General features: G+C 42.6%; 1 protein-coding gene across 3 annotated transcripts in view; it reads left to right on the top strand.

The window, feature by feature from the left end:
• Positions 1-16,306, top strand: part of FLYWCH1 (FLYWCH-type zinc finger 1) — a 31,935-nt gene that overhangs the window by 1,179 nt on the left and 14,450 nt on the right. For 2 of the 3 annotated variants that reach the window (XM_036310533.1, XM_036310531.1), the window contains exons 2-3: positions 1,347-1,463; positions 16,114-16,215. The gene's annotated coding sequence lies outside the window, so the exon portion shown is untranslated. The remainder of the gene's footprint in view (positions 1-1,346; positions 1,464-16,113; positions 16,216-16,306) is intronic. The other variant, XM_036310532.1, reaches the window with a different exon arrangement.

Raw genomic sequence — 16,306 nt, 5'->3', positions numbered from 1 at the left:
AGAGATAGTGTGTGAGGTTGGTGCTAGATTGTGGGGCTTTTGTAACAGAGACAGATGATTTTTACTGGAGAGAGAAATTATTGAAGTTGAAATTTAGGAAGATTAACCAGTCAGCACTGCATTGCGTAGGGAGAATTGGAAGGACCGGGAGGAGCTAGAGGGAAAGACCATTAGGGCAGTGGTGGGGATTGAAGTCCTGAGAAGGCATGGAAGGTGGCAGGCTCCGGTGTAGAGAGAATGAGATTTGAGCACAGGTTGGGCCTGGTAAGGGAGGAATAATACTAGCTAAGATTCTGATGGGGGTTGGGGGTAGGGAGTACCGTTGGCTGTAATCTCTCTTTCTATAGGGCAGCTCTAAGTTGTTTTGGAGCAGTGGTTCCCAGGGGACTTTTACAATGCTGGTTGTGGGGACTTGGGAGATGCTCCTGGCATCTAGCAGGCAGAGGCCTGGATGCTTGTTAAATATCCTTCATTGCACAGGAGAGCTCCCACCACAAAAAATTATCTGGTGCAAAATACCAGTGGTGCTGAGTTTGAGAAGCCCTGCCTTAGAATAGCAGCTCTTAATCTTTTTTTATTTTTATTAGTAGTCTATTTTTTCCTTTAGTATTTTTTAAAAATATATTTTTTTGATTTTTTACAGAGAGGAAGGGAGAGGGATAGAGAGTTAGAAACATTGATGAGAGAGAAACATCTATCAGCTGCCTCCTGAACACCCCCTACTGGGGATGTGCCTGCAACCAAGGTACATGCTCTCGACTGGAATCGAACCTGGGACCCTTCAGTCCGCAGGCCGATGCTCTGTCCACTGAGCCAAACCGGTCAGGGCAACAGTTCTTAATCTTGATCACTGCCACCTTCCAGCTCTCCCAAGTATAGCGCCTGTGTATACCAAGAGTGGTGCATGTAGTCATGGGAGGGTTCTTGGGCCAGCCAGCTACCTGTAACCTACGTAGCTCATTAGTAGTGGAAGGTGGGAGGACAGCAATTGGAGTCACCCAGGAGCTTTTTAAAACAATTGATTTTAGAGAGAGGAAAGGAAAGAGAGAGAAACATCGATTCATTGTCCCACTTATGTATTCACTGGTTGATTCTAGTATGTGCCCTGACCTGGGATCGAACCCAAAACCTTGGCCTATCAGGATGATGCTCTATCCAACTGAGCTACCTTGCCAGGGCTCATCCAGGAGCTTTTTCAAACATCATGAACTTCTCTCTTCCCTTTCTACTCTTCAGGACCCCTGCTGGGGCCTGTACAAAGAATTCCTTGTTCTTGTGCGGTGATTTACAGTTTATAGAAGAATTTGACATAACATATCTCATCTGCCACTTTTCCTGTTTCACAGGTGAAACCAGCTCAGAGAATTGGTGGGATTTGCCCCAGGTCTCCCACCCAGCGAGCCAGCGCCAAGGACCTGGGTGTTGGCACCTGAGGATGGTGGTTGTCGCTCTCTTGTATGAAGGTAATTCTGTTGATCCACCATCAACTGCTGAGCCCGGCTCTGCCTTTCCAGATCTTACTGACTAGGGCTTGGACCCAGGGATGTCTCCACGGTGTTGGGTTTACACTGAGCCCTTTGTAACCACCAGCAGGACAGCATTATCAAAGCCGGCAGTGGGAATACTGCCCTCAGATTGCTCTGTACCTCAGTTTTGGGGGAAGGGGAGAGAGGATAAGAGAGTGATCAACCATAAATTGTGAAGCTCTTGAACTTTCCATTTTCATCTGCCTGACTTAAAAACATCCCAGACACTCAAGAAATCCTTATTGAGTAAAAATTAAATACTACAAAATAATCATTAGGACCCAAGTATTTACCTCAAAACAATGACCACCCAAAGTTAAAAAAAAAATGTGAGTCCAGCCCTGACCAGTTTGGCTCAGTGGATAGAGCATCGGCCTTCGGACTCAAGGGTCCCATGTTCGATTCCAGTCAAGGGCATGTACCTTGGTTGCGGGCATATACCCAGTAGGGGGTGTGCAGGAGGCAGCTGATCGATGTTTTTCTCTCATCGATGTTTCTAACTCTCTATCCCTCTCCCTTCCTCTCTGTAAAAAATCAATAAAATGTATTTTAAAAAATGTGAGTCTACTAGGATAAATAAATATACATATGTATAACAAATAAAAGTTTTATATGATAATACTCACTTTTATTACATGCAGTAGAGACTGATATAGCCGATGTAATTTTTTAAATTGCTGATTGGAACTCCAAGATGTTAGGACCAATGACCAGGGCAATCTAAAAAGCAGAGCCTTAGACCAAAACAAAGGAAATAAAACTCATGATTTCATACAGATATGAAATGAACACATGTGAAAGCTTTTACTCAACTCATGAATCAAGGAACCAGTAAGATCTTACAGCCAGTTTGCAAGAGAACCCAAGGAAGATTTTAGAAGACTACAGATCAGGAATATTGAAATGAATGTGCAGATGGAGGCAAACTGGTTTCTTCCACAGTTGGAAGAATCATTTACATGTCCATATTTATTTACATGGAGAGAGGGGATTTATTGTTTATAGACTATCAGTTCCTAGTTCTCATTATTCTCTATAATGTATAGAGTTGTAAAAATAGCTCAAAGGTACTGAAAGGCTAGATTTATATAACCTGGAAGGGTGTGTTCCAGACAATGCATAGTTTCCTATTGAAGAACAAATTTTCCCTACAGTCTCATAACCTCAATGAAAGATATTTTTGATAATGAAATAAGGCTGGTCTCGTTAGCTTTGGCTTGATTATTTGCCTAGGTGCAGTAAGGGAGTTAATTTATTATATAGGCTTTCTTGAGTTTGCTGGAAATCTTCATAAGGGACCTCAGATTGAATTTTTTAAAAATCTGGTATTTGCTCTCCTGAGGTATGGCAGCCATACCCAGGAAGCTCTCTCCACAGTAGGTTTTACCTGAACTACTTATAAATTTGCCCAAGTTCCTCTCCTCTTGAGGTCCCCACAATACTCCAAAGTATCTGAAACTTGTTAAATTGTTAAAGGATCATTTCTTAAAAAATGAAATCATGGCTCTCCCATTGATATAAAGTAAACAGATATTAATGATTTTATTTAACACATTAATGAGGAAACCTGTATAGTATGACATATTTTTTTAATGTTTTTTATTGATTTTAGAGAGAGAGCAAGGGAGAGGATTAGAGATAGAAAAACTAATGAGAGAAACATCGATTGGCTGCTGCCTGCACACACACACACACACACCCCATTGGGGAATTGAGCCCTCAACCTGGGCATGTGCCCTGACTGGGAATCGAACCACTGATCTCTTGGTTCATAGGTCGACACTCAACCACTTAGCCACACTGGCTGGGCCAGTGTGACATTTAAATGAGGTAATATACGTAAAACATTTCCTGTGGTGCCTGGCAGGAAAAAAACCTCAGGTCTTTCTTAAGTTGGTCAATTAGCTGGAGACCACTTACTTCTCAAGGGCATCTATACCATTGTGTCTGAAAGCACAGTCTACAATCTACTAGTACTTGTTCAAAATCCAGATTCTTGTTCAAAATCCAGATTCTTGAACCCCTCTCCAAAATTTTGGGTGTGGAATCTAAGCACCTGCATTTTTTTTTCTTTTTGAGAGGAGGGGGAGAGAGAGAGAAACATCAGGTAGTTGCCTCCCGCACTCTTCACAACCTGGGATTGAATCCACAACCTGGGTATATGTCTGGACCAGGAATTGAACCTGGGACCTTTGGGTGTATGGGAAGATGCTTCAACCAACTGAGCCACACTGACCACCTGCATTGTGATCAAGAGCCCTGAGTAATTCTTATGGAGACAAGAATTACACGTACAAATAATTAAAAAAGCTTTATGTAAACTATACTTAGCTTCATAATGTGGATGTTCTCTTTCTATTCTATTTCATTTTTAAAAAATTAAATCTTTATTGTTGAAAGTACTAATATGCCCCCTTTTTTCCTCCATTGACCCCTTCTAGCCTGTTCCCACCCCAGGCCTTCACCACCCTATTGTCTGTCCATAGGGTGGTGCATACAAGTTCTTTGGTTGATCTCTTCCCACCCACCCACTGCCTTCCCTCTGAGATCCCACAGTCTGTTCTCTGCTTCTATGTCTCTGGATCTATTTTGTTATCAGTTTATTTTGTTCATTAGATGCCACATATGAGTGAGATCATGTGGTACTTGTCTTTCTCTGACTGGCTTATTTTGCTTAGCATAATACTTTCCAGGTCCCTCCATACTGTCTCAAAGGGTAAGAGATCCTTTTTCCTTTTTTTTTTTTTTTTTTTTTTTTTTTTTTACTGCTGCATAGTATTCCATGGTGTAAATGTACCACAGCTTTTTGATCCACTCAGCTACTGATGGGCAGGTGGGCAGTTTCCAGATCTTAGCTATTATAAATTGCATCGCTATAAACATAGGGGTGCATACATTCTTTCTGATTGGTATTTTGGGTTTCTTAGGATATATTTCTAGAAGTGGGATCACTGGATCAAATGACAGTGATTTTTTTTCAGAAAACTCCATACTGTTTTCCATAATGGCTGCACTAGTCTGCATTTCCACCAGCAGTGTACTAGGGTTCCCTTTTCTCCACATTCTTGCCAGTACTTGTCATTTGTTGATGGTAGCCATTCTGACTGGTGTGAGGTGATACCTCATTGTCATTTTAATTTGCATCTCTCTGATGATCAGTGACTTTGAGCATTTTTCCATATGCCTCTTGGCCATCTATATGTCTACTTTGGAGAAGTGTCTATATAGGTTTTTTGCCCATTAAAAAATATATATATATGTATATTTGAATTCAAAGAGGAAGGGAGAGGGAGAGAGATTTAGAAACATCAATGATGAGATGATGCATGCCCCCTACTGGGGTTCAAGCCCACAACCCAGGCATGTGCCCTTGACCAGAATTGAACCTGTGACCCTTCAGTCCGCAAGTTGATGCTCTATCCACTGAGCCAAACCAGCTAAGGCTGCCCATTTTTTAATCGGATTGTTTGTCTTTCTTTTGTTAAGTTGTATGAGTTCTTATATAATTTGGATATTAAACCTTTATAGATGTATCATTGCCAAATATGTTCTCCCATACAGTGGGCTCCCTTTTCGTTTCGTTGCTCAGAAGCTTTTTATTTTTATGTAGTCCCGTTTGTTTATTTCCTCCTTAGTTTCCATTGCCCTAGGAGATGTATCTGTAAATATATTGCTACAAGAGATGTCTGAGATTTTACTGCCTATGGTTTCTTCTGGGATTTTTATGGTTTCACAGTGTACATTTAAGTCTTTTATCCATTTTGAGTTTATTCTTGTGTATGGTGTAAGTTGGTGGTCTAGTTTCTTTCTTTTTTTGGCATGTACCTGTCCAGTTTTTCCAACACCATTTATTGAAGAGACTATCTTTTTTTTTTTTTTTAAATATATTTTATTGATTTTTTACAGAGAGGAAGGGAGAGGGATAGAGAGCCAGAAACATCGATGAGAGAGAAACATCGATCAGCTGCCTCCTGCACGCCCCTTATGGGGTATGTGCCCGCAACCAAGGTACATGCCCCTGACCGGAATCGAACCTGTGACCCTTCAGTCCGCAGGCCGACGCTCTATCCACTGAGCCAAACCGGTTCTGGCCGAAGAGACTATCTTGACTCCATTGTATGTTCTTGCCTCCTTTGTCAAATATTAATTGAGCATGATGGCTTGGGTCAATTTCTGGGGTCTCTGTTCTTTTCCATTGATTTATATGCCTGGTCTTGTGCCAGTATCAGTGGCTTTGTAGTGTAACTTGATATCTGGATTGTGATCCCTCCAACTTTGTTCTTTCTCAAGATTGCTGTGGCTATTAGGGGTTTTTTTTTGGTTCCTTATAAATTTTTGGAGTATTCTAGATCTCTGAAATATGCTGTTGGTATTTTAATAGGGATTGCACTGAATCTGTAGATGCCTTGGGTAGTATGGACATTTTAATGATGTTAATTCTACTGGTCCACGAACACGGTATATTCTTCCATTTGTTTATGTCTTCCTCTGTCTCTTTTTTCAACGCCCTGTAGTTTTCCAAGTACGAGTCTTTTACCTCCTCGGTTAAGTTTATTTCTAAGTATCTTAATTTTTTTATTACATTGGTGAATGGGATTGTTTGCTTAGTTTCTTTTTCTGAGAATTCATTATTGGTGTATGAAAATGCCATCGGTTTCTGGGTGTTGGTTTTGTATCCTGCTACATTGCTGAATTCCTTTACCAAATCTAGTCCTTTTTTGGTGGAGTCTTTAGGATTTTCTATATACAATATCATGTCATCTGCGAATAATGACAGTTTTACTTCCTCCTTTACACCTAATTTGGATGCCTTTTTTCTTCTTCTTATCTGCTCGCTGTGGTTAGGACTTCCAGTACTATATTGACTAAGAGTGGTGAAAGTAGACATCCCTGTCTTGTTCTTGTTCTTAGGGAAAATGGTTTTAGTTTTTGCCCATTGAGTATGATGTTCACTGTAGGTTTGTCATATATGGCCTTTATCGTGTTGAGATATGATCCCTCTATTTCCACTTTGCTGAGAGTTTTTATCAAAAATGGATGCTGGATTTTGTCTAATGCTTTTTCTGCGTCTATTGATATGATCATGTGATTTTTTTCTTTTCAGTTTGTTTAAGTGATATATCACATTTATTGATTTGCAAATATTGTACCAGCCTTGCATCCCTGGAATAAATTCCACTTGGCAATGGTGTATGATCTTTTTAATATATTGCTGGATCCAATTTGCTAATATTTTGCTGAGGATTTTAGCATCTATGTTCATCAGATATATGAGCCTGTAGTTCTCTTTCTTTGTAGTGTCTTTTTAAAAAATATATTTTTATTGATTTCAGAGAGGAAGGGAGAGGGAGAGAGAGATAGAAACATCAATGATGAGAAAGAACCATTGATCAGCTGCCTCCTGCACGCCCCCTACCGGGGATTGAGCCCACAACCTGGGCATGTGCCCTTGACTAGAATTGAACCCAGGACCCTTCAGTCCACAGGCCAACTCTCTATCCACTGAGCCAAATGGCTAGGGCTTTGTAATGTCTTTATCTGGTTTTGGAATTAGGATAATCCTGGCCTCATAAAAAGAGCTTGGAAGTGTTCTTTCCTCTTGGATTTTTTGGAATAGTTTGAGGAGTATAGGTGTTAGCTCTTCTTTGAATGTTTGGTAAAACTTCCCTGTGAAGCTGTCCGGACCATGGCTTTTGTTTGCTGGGATTTTTTTTTTTTTTTTTTTTTTACTGCATCCATTTCATCAGTCGTTATTAGCCTATTCAGGTTTTCTGATTCTTCCTGATTCAGTTCTGGGAGATTGTATTTTTCTAGGAATTTGTTCATTTCATTCACGTTGTCCAGCTGTTGGCATATAGTTAGTTGTTCATAGTATTTTCTTACAATCCTTTGTATTTCTGTGGTGTCAGTGATTACTTCTCCACTTTTGTGTCTGATTTTATTCATTTGGGTCCTCTCTCTTTGTTACTGGATGAGTCTGGCTAATGGTTCATCAATCTTGTTTATCTTTTCAAAGAATCAGCTCTTGGTTTCATTGATTTGTTTTTAGTCTCTATGTCATTTATTTCTGGTCTAATCTTTATTATTTCCTTCTTTCTACTTACTTTGGTCTTTTCTTATTTTTCTCTTTCTAATTCGTTGAGTTGTAGGGTTAAATCGTTTATTATTAATTTTTCTTATTTTTTGAGCTATGCCTGTAGTGCTGTAAACTTCCCTCTCAGGACTGCTTTGCTGTGTCCCAGAGATTCTGGACTGTGTGTGTTCATTTTCACTTGTTTCCAGGAAGTTTTTTATTTATTTCTTGTGCTCATTGGTAACCCATTCATTGTTAAATAACATGCTGTTTAGCCTCCATGTGTTTGAATGTTTTTGAGTGTTTTTACTGTAGTTGATTTCTAATTTCATTCCATCTGAGAAGATGCTTGATATGATTTCAATCTTCTTGAACTTGGAGAGACTTGTTTTGTGTCCTAACATGTGGTCTATCTTTGAGAATGATCTATGTGCACTAGAGAAATAGGTATATTCTACAGCTTTGTGGTGAAATGTTCTATAAATATCAATTAAATATCCATCTAATCCAGTGTGTCATTTAGAGTCACTGTTTGCTTGTTAATTTTTTCTCTGGAATATCTATCCAGTGATGTCAGCGGGGTGTTTAAAGTCCCCTACTATGACTGTATTGTTGTCTTTCTCTCCCTTAAAGTCCTCTAGAAGTTTTTAAAATATATTTAGGTGCTCCTATGTTGGGTGCATATATGTTTACCTGGGTTGTATCCTCTTGTTGGATCGATCCCTTTGGTATTATGTAGTGACCTTTGTTGTCTCTTGTTGGCCTTCATTTTGAAGTCTGTTTTGTCAGATCTGAGTATAGCTACCACAGCTTTTTTGGTTTCCATTTATATGGGAAATTTTTTCCATCCTTTCACTCTCATCCTGTGTGAGTCTTTTGTTTTGAGGTGGGTCTCTTGTAGACAGCGTATAATTGAGTCATGTTTTGTATTCATTCAGCTAGCTTATGTCTTTTGATTGGAGCATTTAATCCATTTATTTACCTTCAAGGTTATTATTAAAAGGTAATTATTTATTGCCATTTTAATTCTGTATGTCCATGTTTCTCTCTCTTCCTGTTTTTTTCTCATTACAGCAGTCCCTTTAGCATTTCTTGAAGTGCTGGTTTGGTGGTGATAAACTCTTAGTAATCTTGGTTTCAGATCCTTGCTTTTCATTACTTTGAATACCTCATGCTATTCCCTTCTGGCCTGTAGGTTTTCTGATGAGAAATCAGCTGACAGTCTTATGGGAACTCCTTTGTAGGTAACAAATTGCTTTTCTCTTGCTGCCTTTAAGATTCTCTCTTTGTCTAATTTTTGGCATTTTAATTATAATATATCTGGGCATGGGCCTGTTTGGATTCTTCTTCTTTTACATATATTTTATTGCTTGCAGAGAGGAAGGGAGAGGGAGAGAGAGAGATAGAAACATCAATGATGAGAGAGAATCATTGATTGGCGGACTCTTGCACGCCCCCTACTGGGGATCAAGCCTGCAACCCAAGCATGTGCCCTTGGCCGGAATCGAACCTGGGACCCTTTAGTCCGCAGGCTGATGCTCTATCCACTGAGCCAAATCGGCTAGGGCTGTTTGGGTTCTTCTTGCTTGGGACTCTCTGTGCCTCATTGGACTTGTGTGATTTTTTTTCCTTCACCAGGTTAGGGAACTTTTCTGCCTTATTTCTTCAAACATGCTCACTTTGTTCCCCTTGTAGCACTCTCATTATGAGACTGTTGTTATGTTTCATGTTGTCCCACAGCTCCCTTAAGCTGTCCTATTTTTTCATTTTTTTCTTTTTGGTTTCTCTGATGGAGTAATTTTTTTCTACCCTGTCTTCTAATTCACTGATCTGATCCTCAGCTTCCCCTAATTTGCTGTGCATTCCTTCCAATGTGTTCTTTATTAGTGCCGTGTCATTCTTTATTTCCAACTTGTCTTTTTTTCGTAGTTATTATATATTTTCTCATGCTTTTGAGCATCTTTTCCATCATTATTCTGAACACTATCTGATAAATTTCTTAACTCCATTTTGTTTAGCTCTTCTTCTGGAGAATTCTCTTGTTCTTTCATTTGGGAGTTGTCTTTTTTGTCTCCCCATTTTGGCTGCCTGTTTGTGTTTGTGTTTATGTATTAGGTATATCTGTTATGACTCCTCATCTCTAGTGCAGGACAATGTCAGATGCTATTTCTGACTGGCCCTGAATCCCCTGTTTAGAGTATAGCAATCCACAGCTTGTGGCTTGCTCTGCTGGGTCTGGTTGTCTTTGGAAAGGACCAAGATGTGCACCAGGGTCTGCTTTTCCTAGCCCCGGGCCCAGAAGGAGATCAGGCAAAGACTCAAAGCTTCCAGAGACCTGCCTCTGCCTGTAGTCTGCTTGTATTCAGGTTGATTAGCTTCAGGCCATATTGATTGAAGGGTGGGGCAAGAGATCTTCCAACAGGGTGGGGCAACTGCCTTCCCCCCCAGACAAAAACTGCCTGGATAGCAAAGGTCTGTGGAAAAAGATGTCCTCTGCAGCGTGAGGGAATGACTCAGCGCAAGAAATTGTGGTGGTGAGGGAATGACTCAGTGCAAGAAATCGGGGTGGCTGCCTTATAAGCTCCAGCCCCCAACATGGACTCTCCTCACACAGCGCCAGTCCACTCTGCCCTCCCTCTGCCAAAGCCCAAGGTGAGTGCCTGCACAGGAAACCTTGTGCATTGGCCCTTTAAGGGGGTGCCTGCATTTCTAGCTATCTCTGGATGGTGAGCAGCAACCCTGCTGCTTTTCACAACCAGATGTTCTGGGGCACCTTTCTAAGTTCTGGTGCTCTGGGCTGGGAAGTCCAACTTGGGGTTTAGACCCCAGAATTTTCTATGGTAACCCCCCACAGCTGAGATATCCCTCCAGACCTCCAGCTGCTGTCTGTGGAAGCCTAGCCAGCCCTTTTGCACCTCTGCACTCCCTACCAGTCTCTATGCGGTTTCCACTTTGCACCCTTGGTTGTCAGGATTCTCTCCAGCTAGTCTTCAGTTGATTTTTCAGAATGGTTTTTCTGTATTTTAGTTGTATTTCTAGGAGTGTCAGTATAGCTTCCACTTACTCCACTGCCACTTTTAAGACATCTATTTCATTTATTTATTTATTTTTAAAAATGTATATTCTTATTGATTTCAGAGAGGAAGGGAGAGGGAGAGAGAGAGATAGAAACATTAATGATGAGAGAGAGTCATTGATCAGCTGCCTCCTGCATTCCCTACACTGGGGTTTGAGTCAGCAGCCCAGGCATGTGCCCTGACTGGAAATTGAACTGTGACCTCCTGGTTCATAGGTTGATGCTCAACCCCTGAGCCACATCGGCTGGGCAGTCTTTATTTTCTTATATGACATAGGAATGTTCCCTGTGAGTTATGGAGTTATAGAAAAAATTACCAAGCAAGGAAATACAGCTTATCTTTAGAGCATTTAATATTTTTCCACTGTAAAAAGAGTTCATGTACATTGTAAACAATTTTGAAATGTAAGGAAAAATAAATCGCTGTTCTTACTACTTTTAACATTTTGAGATATTTTTTCCAGTTATTTAAGGTGTTTGTTTTTTTTAAGTTATGAGTAAATAAGCTAAAATTAGTCAATAAATTAAAAAAATGACTGGAGTTAAGAAGAGAGGGAAGAAAAGTGGATTGAAAGCTAGATGTAATGTTATTGTCCAAATAATACTGTGGTCTTTTAAAAAACAAAACAAAATAAAAAACACCAAAAAACCCTTAGCTTGGAAAAAATAGTTTTTGTTGAACTTGTTAATTGGGTTTTGCTTTCTAACTAATAAGTTTTTCAAATAAACATTTTAGAAATTCTTGAATTATTTTTGTAACACATTGAAACTCCCAAATTCTTGTTTTGGAAACGCTGTGCTATGCATCTAATTTTTATCAAGAATGTGGTATAGTACAGTGGGGCCTTGACTTACGAGTTTAATTCGTTCCGTGACAGAGCTCATAACTCAAATTACTCGTATGTCAAATCACTGTGACGTTCGCTGCGCCAACTAGCGGTGGGGTATCTGAAGCTGGCTCATAACCCGAATTTTTTTGAGCTTGCAACTCAAAGCAAAAAATTGGCCGAGAGATGGCTTGTATCTCAAAAAAACTTGTTAGTCGGGACACTCATAAGTCAAGGCCCCACTGTACTTTCATTTTTAAGAAGTAACATTGCCATCTTGTGGTTTTCCAGAGTATTGTTGTTGAGGATTTAGATTTTGTTTTCATAACTGTTATGGGCCTAGGTTACATAATACTTTAGGATTCCATCTGGTCTGCAGGTGAGGGCTTCCCACTCTAATGTGGAGTAAAATAGCAAACAACATGTAGAACACAATGTGTGTGCAACAGAAAATAAAGTGTTAAAGGTATAAATACAAGAGTGTAAATAGCCGTGCATTCAAGTGGCAGGATTATGGGTGATTTACTACTATTTTGTTCAGATATTAGCAACGTACAAAATATCTCAATTCGTAATCCACTGTCCCTCCCCTTTGATGAGGAAACCAAGCCCAGGAGAGAGAAATCTGTTTGTGATGTATGAAACTGGTTTTTATCCAAGTGACTCTGGGGACCTGAGTCAGAGCTATAAGGATTTTTTTTTTAAATAACTTTATTTGGATATGATTTATATACCGTACGGTTCCCCCATCTAAGGTGTGCAATTCAATGTTTTGAGTGTGTTCACAGTGGTGTGGAGTACAACCATCACCACGATCCATTTTACATTTTCATTACCCACAGAAGAACCCCCACACTCTTTAGCCTCACTCCCTGATTCCTGCCCTATGTTCTATGAAACCACTAATCTGCTTTCTGTCTCTATGGATTCGCCTCTTCTGGACATTTCATATGAATGAACCACCCAATATGTGACCTTCTATGTCTGGCTTTTTTCACTGAGCATCATGTTTTCAAGGTTCATCCACACGGTAATACGTGTCAGAACTGTATTCCTATATTGCTGAATAAATTCCATCGTACCGATAGGCCACATACAGGCACGAGCAAGTGTTTCAGAGAGAACATGGTTTATGGGTGGAGCGGAGCAAGCCAGTGCTGATCCTGCATGGCGACCAAAGGGGAGAATGGTGTCTGCAGAGTTAAGGGGCAGCTGCCAGATGACCAGGGTGAAAAGGAAGGGGTATGTGCTGTTCTTGCAAAATTAAATCATTAATTTTGATTAATGTTTTAAGGAGGGGGTTTTGTTTTAGGACACAGGAACCCTAAAAACCTTGATCATCCAAATGCAAAGAACCAGCAGAGACACACAGATTTGGTGACCAGAGAGAGCAGGGCATGAATGGTGGAGAAAGGGCCTCCTGGGGGGAAGGGAGATGTGCCCAAGGAAATGGATGGAGACACTTCCTTTTCTAAATCAGGATAAAATATTATGTGTAAAATATTACACATAAAAGAGGATATCTGGATATCCTCTTTACCCAGAAAGTGAGGAGTGACAAGAGCTTGTGAAGATATCTATCCCAAATGGATAAATTGTGAAACAGATAAAGTTGTAAAATTCTGAATCATGGAGGGATACCTTTATTTAATCAGATGTTAGGTAAATGGGGCATCACTACATATAATTTGTTACAGATTTGGGGAGGGGCGTGTGTGGTAAAATATACACAAAAAATATTACAACTTAAATCATTTTAAAGTGTACAGTTCAGTGGCATTAAGTACTTTCACAGTGTTGTGCAACTATAGCCACCATCTATCTTTTTATCATCCCAAACATCATCCGGTATCCATTACACAACACTCCCATCCCCTACCCCCCAAGCCCTGCCTGTCAACCACCATTTGAATTTCTCTCTCTCTCTCTCCTCTCTCTCTCTCTCTCTCTTTTTAGTTGATGTAGTTAATTTACCTAAATATAATTATTTGTCTCCTGGCTTGTTGAAGCAATAGGTCAGACAGCATTTGCCACAATAATGTCTGTCAGAGTGGCTGGCCATAAACACTCCTAGCGAAAGTGTCTGATGTTGCCATTCGTGTCCACTGTGTAGTATTTCAGGGCAGCCAGCTTAACCTTCTTTTTCTTACACGTACTCTTCCGGGGGTGGGTAAGGCTTCTTCTTCCTTTCCTAAGCAGCACCATAAGGTCTCAACACAGGGTGAAGAGCGGGCTCTCTTTGAATGTTGTAGCCAGAGAACGCCCGTCTTCCAGTGCCTGCCGGCAAAGATCAGTCTTTGCTGCCCAGGAGGAATTCCTTCCTCATCCTGGTTCTTGGTCTTACATTTTCTGTTGTAGCCACGGGTTCAACCTCGAAAGTAATGGTCTTACCCGTTAGGATTTTCACAGAAATCTGCACATTGGAGAGGATTCCACCACAGATAACAGATCAGCATTTTACTTTCTGTCTCTATAAAATTTGATCACTCTAGCTTCATCATATACCAGTAAGTGGAATCATATAATACTTTTCTTTTTTGACTGGCTTATTTCATGTTAGATTTTTTCAATATGTAATTCTCATTTGCTATCCTTTATACTTAATATTTTTGTTCCTTTCACGGGATTACCAGCCCTTTAATGCAATCATCTGAGGGATTTAACATTTGTGTAGCATGGCACCTGGAGTTCAAAAGCACTTTGATGTTAGATATTTCAGAGCCATTAGTATTATTCCATTCATCAAAAAGCCAAAACCCACGCGATTCAGTCATTGCCAAGAACTGCTGTGATAAATGATCTCTGATCTTACTAGCTGAAATAGCAGTAGTTTATTGTTGATCAGGTACCAGATCAAACTGTAAAATTCTGAATCATGGGGTGGCTGGGCCGGGCCTCTACTGGTTTTCTCAGGCACCTCATGTGACTACACCCAGCTGGAGGGTGGGCTAGGCTGGACGGTGCCAGATGGTCTTCCTCCATTCCTGGCAGTGCCCCTGTCCCCTGCATGTGGCCTCTCCCACAGCTTCCTTCCCCACTGGTCTCAGGGCTATGGCCCGGGAGGGCAAGGCTCTCCACCCCCCACTGTGAGCTCCTGGCGCACTCAGGTTACACAGCGAGGATCAATCTGGGCTGCAGGCCAGTCCAGATTCAAGACCACAGTGCAAAGGGCCTGCATAACTTTGCAGGAGAATTTGTGGTCATTAAACAGTCTACAATTTAAGGGCCTTTAATGGTTGAGAATGGGAACCGTCTATCAATCAAATCTAAATTCTAGTCCATTGAGGCCTTTCCACAGCCCATGGTCAGCCATAGTTCAAGGTCTTTTGTTTTCCATTTCCTTTGAGACACAAGGGTCCTGAATTTAAACAGCAGTTTGAGTTGAGAGGATTGCAGTGTCTCCTGACTCGGGCTCCATGACAACGCGCACAGTTCCCCGGGAACGCGGGGCCTTTGCCAGCTGACCCCTGTTGGTCTTTGTTGGTCATGTCCACCCAGCTGACCTGGAGGAGGCGGGGCTCCGGCGCCTGATCCTCTGAGGCCAAGGCGGTTGGTGTGGGTGGGTCCCTGCAGCCTTCACTCCAGTCCAGCTGCGTGGCCAGACCGACTGTAGGAATGTGCACGCTGGCCGGGCAGTGACCGCACCGATTTGGGTGGCCTGCGTGTCTGAAAGGCCTGTGAAAGGGTTCCAGCTGCTCTGCGCCGTTTCATCCTGTCGGTGGAGGCCATAGGGAAGGCGGGAGCGCGGGCACAGCACGGGAGGGAGGACTTGGCGCTGGGGACCTGCCACTTGCATTCAGGGACCGTTCAGAGACCCCGGAGCTTGCGGGCCATAAGGGCCATAGGGGCGGACTGCACTGCACTGCGGGTGGAGGGACTCGAGGAGCCGATCATACGCAGCGGGCGGCCTATAGGCGGGGCCTCAACTGCTACCCTTTCCTGCCCAGAGCTGCCCTGCCCAGGGGGGCGCAGGTGCGTCTTGCTGCTGCCAGGCCGTGTTCCCAGTCCCGTCCCCCCACCCCTCCAGCGCTTTGTGGGGCAGGATGGACGGGGCAGAGAAGGACCACACGGGAGAGCCAGAGATTGGCTTGTCTGGGAGGAGCTGGACCCGGGAGAGGGGAGGGGGGAGGATGACGCAGGTTAGGCAGGGACACCTACCATTTGTCCTGGTACCTGGAGGAATTGTTTTCCTGGGTCTTGCCCATCCGGACCGGCTTTGCTGCTGCCCGCGGCTGGGCAAGCATGTAGCACAGGGACTTTGAGGGAAGCGTGGGGAATCAGGGGCTCTGGGCCCCCGCTCAGGGGCTCTGGGCCCCCGCACTTAGGTTGACCGGGGCTTGGGGAGCTAAATGCGGGCACCAGCCCAGGGAACTTCCTAGTAGGAAAGGGGACCAGGAGGAATTGGAACCACAGAACTTGGGATGGGATGACAGCTCACCGTGGGGAAACGGAAATGTGAGGGGAGGCAGCAGTCTTGTTTCTGGACTGAGAAACAGAAAGACCCACGATGTGCCCACCACCCCAGTCCCCCAAGAAGACCCCACACTGGTGTCCCTACCCCGGTCTCCAGGACACCCTGGTCCCCATAGTCCATTCTTTCTGCTTCTCCAGGCCAGAAGCCAGGGAGCCGTCAGTGACCGCGGATCCTCTGGACAGCTTCACAGCCCCGTCCCTGCCCAGCTGAGGAAGTGCCAGCACCAGCTCAAGCACAAGGTCACTGCCTTCATGGGGCCCTGGCACCTCCTGAGCTCTGGGTGGCCCCAGGCCTCCCGCCTAGGGTGGGCACAGGATCTAGTTGTGAGTC

The sequence above is a fragment of the Myotis myotis genome, unplaced genomic scaffold, assembly GCF_014108235.1.
Source record: "Myotis myotis isolate mMyoMyo1 unplaced genomic scaffold, mMyoMyo1.p scaffold_m19_p_5, whole genome shotgun sequence".
Taxonomy (NCBI): Eukaryota; Metazoa; Chordata; class Mammalia; order Chiroptera; family Vespertilionidae; genus Myotis; species Myotis myotis.
The sequence above is the reverse complement of the archived record's forward strand: the minus strand, read 5'-3'. Positions and strand labels throughout refer to the sequence as shown.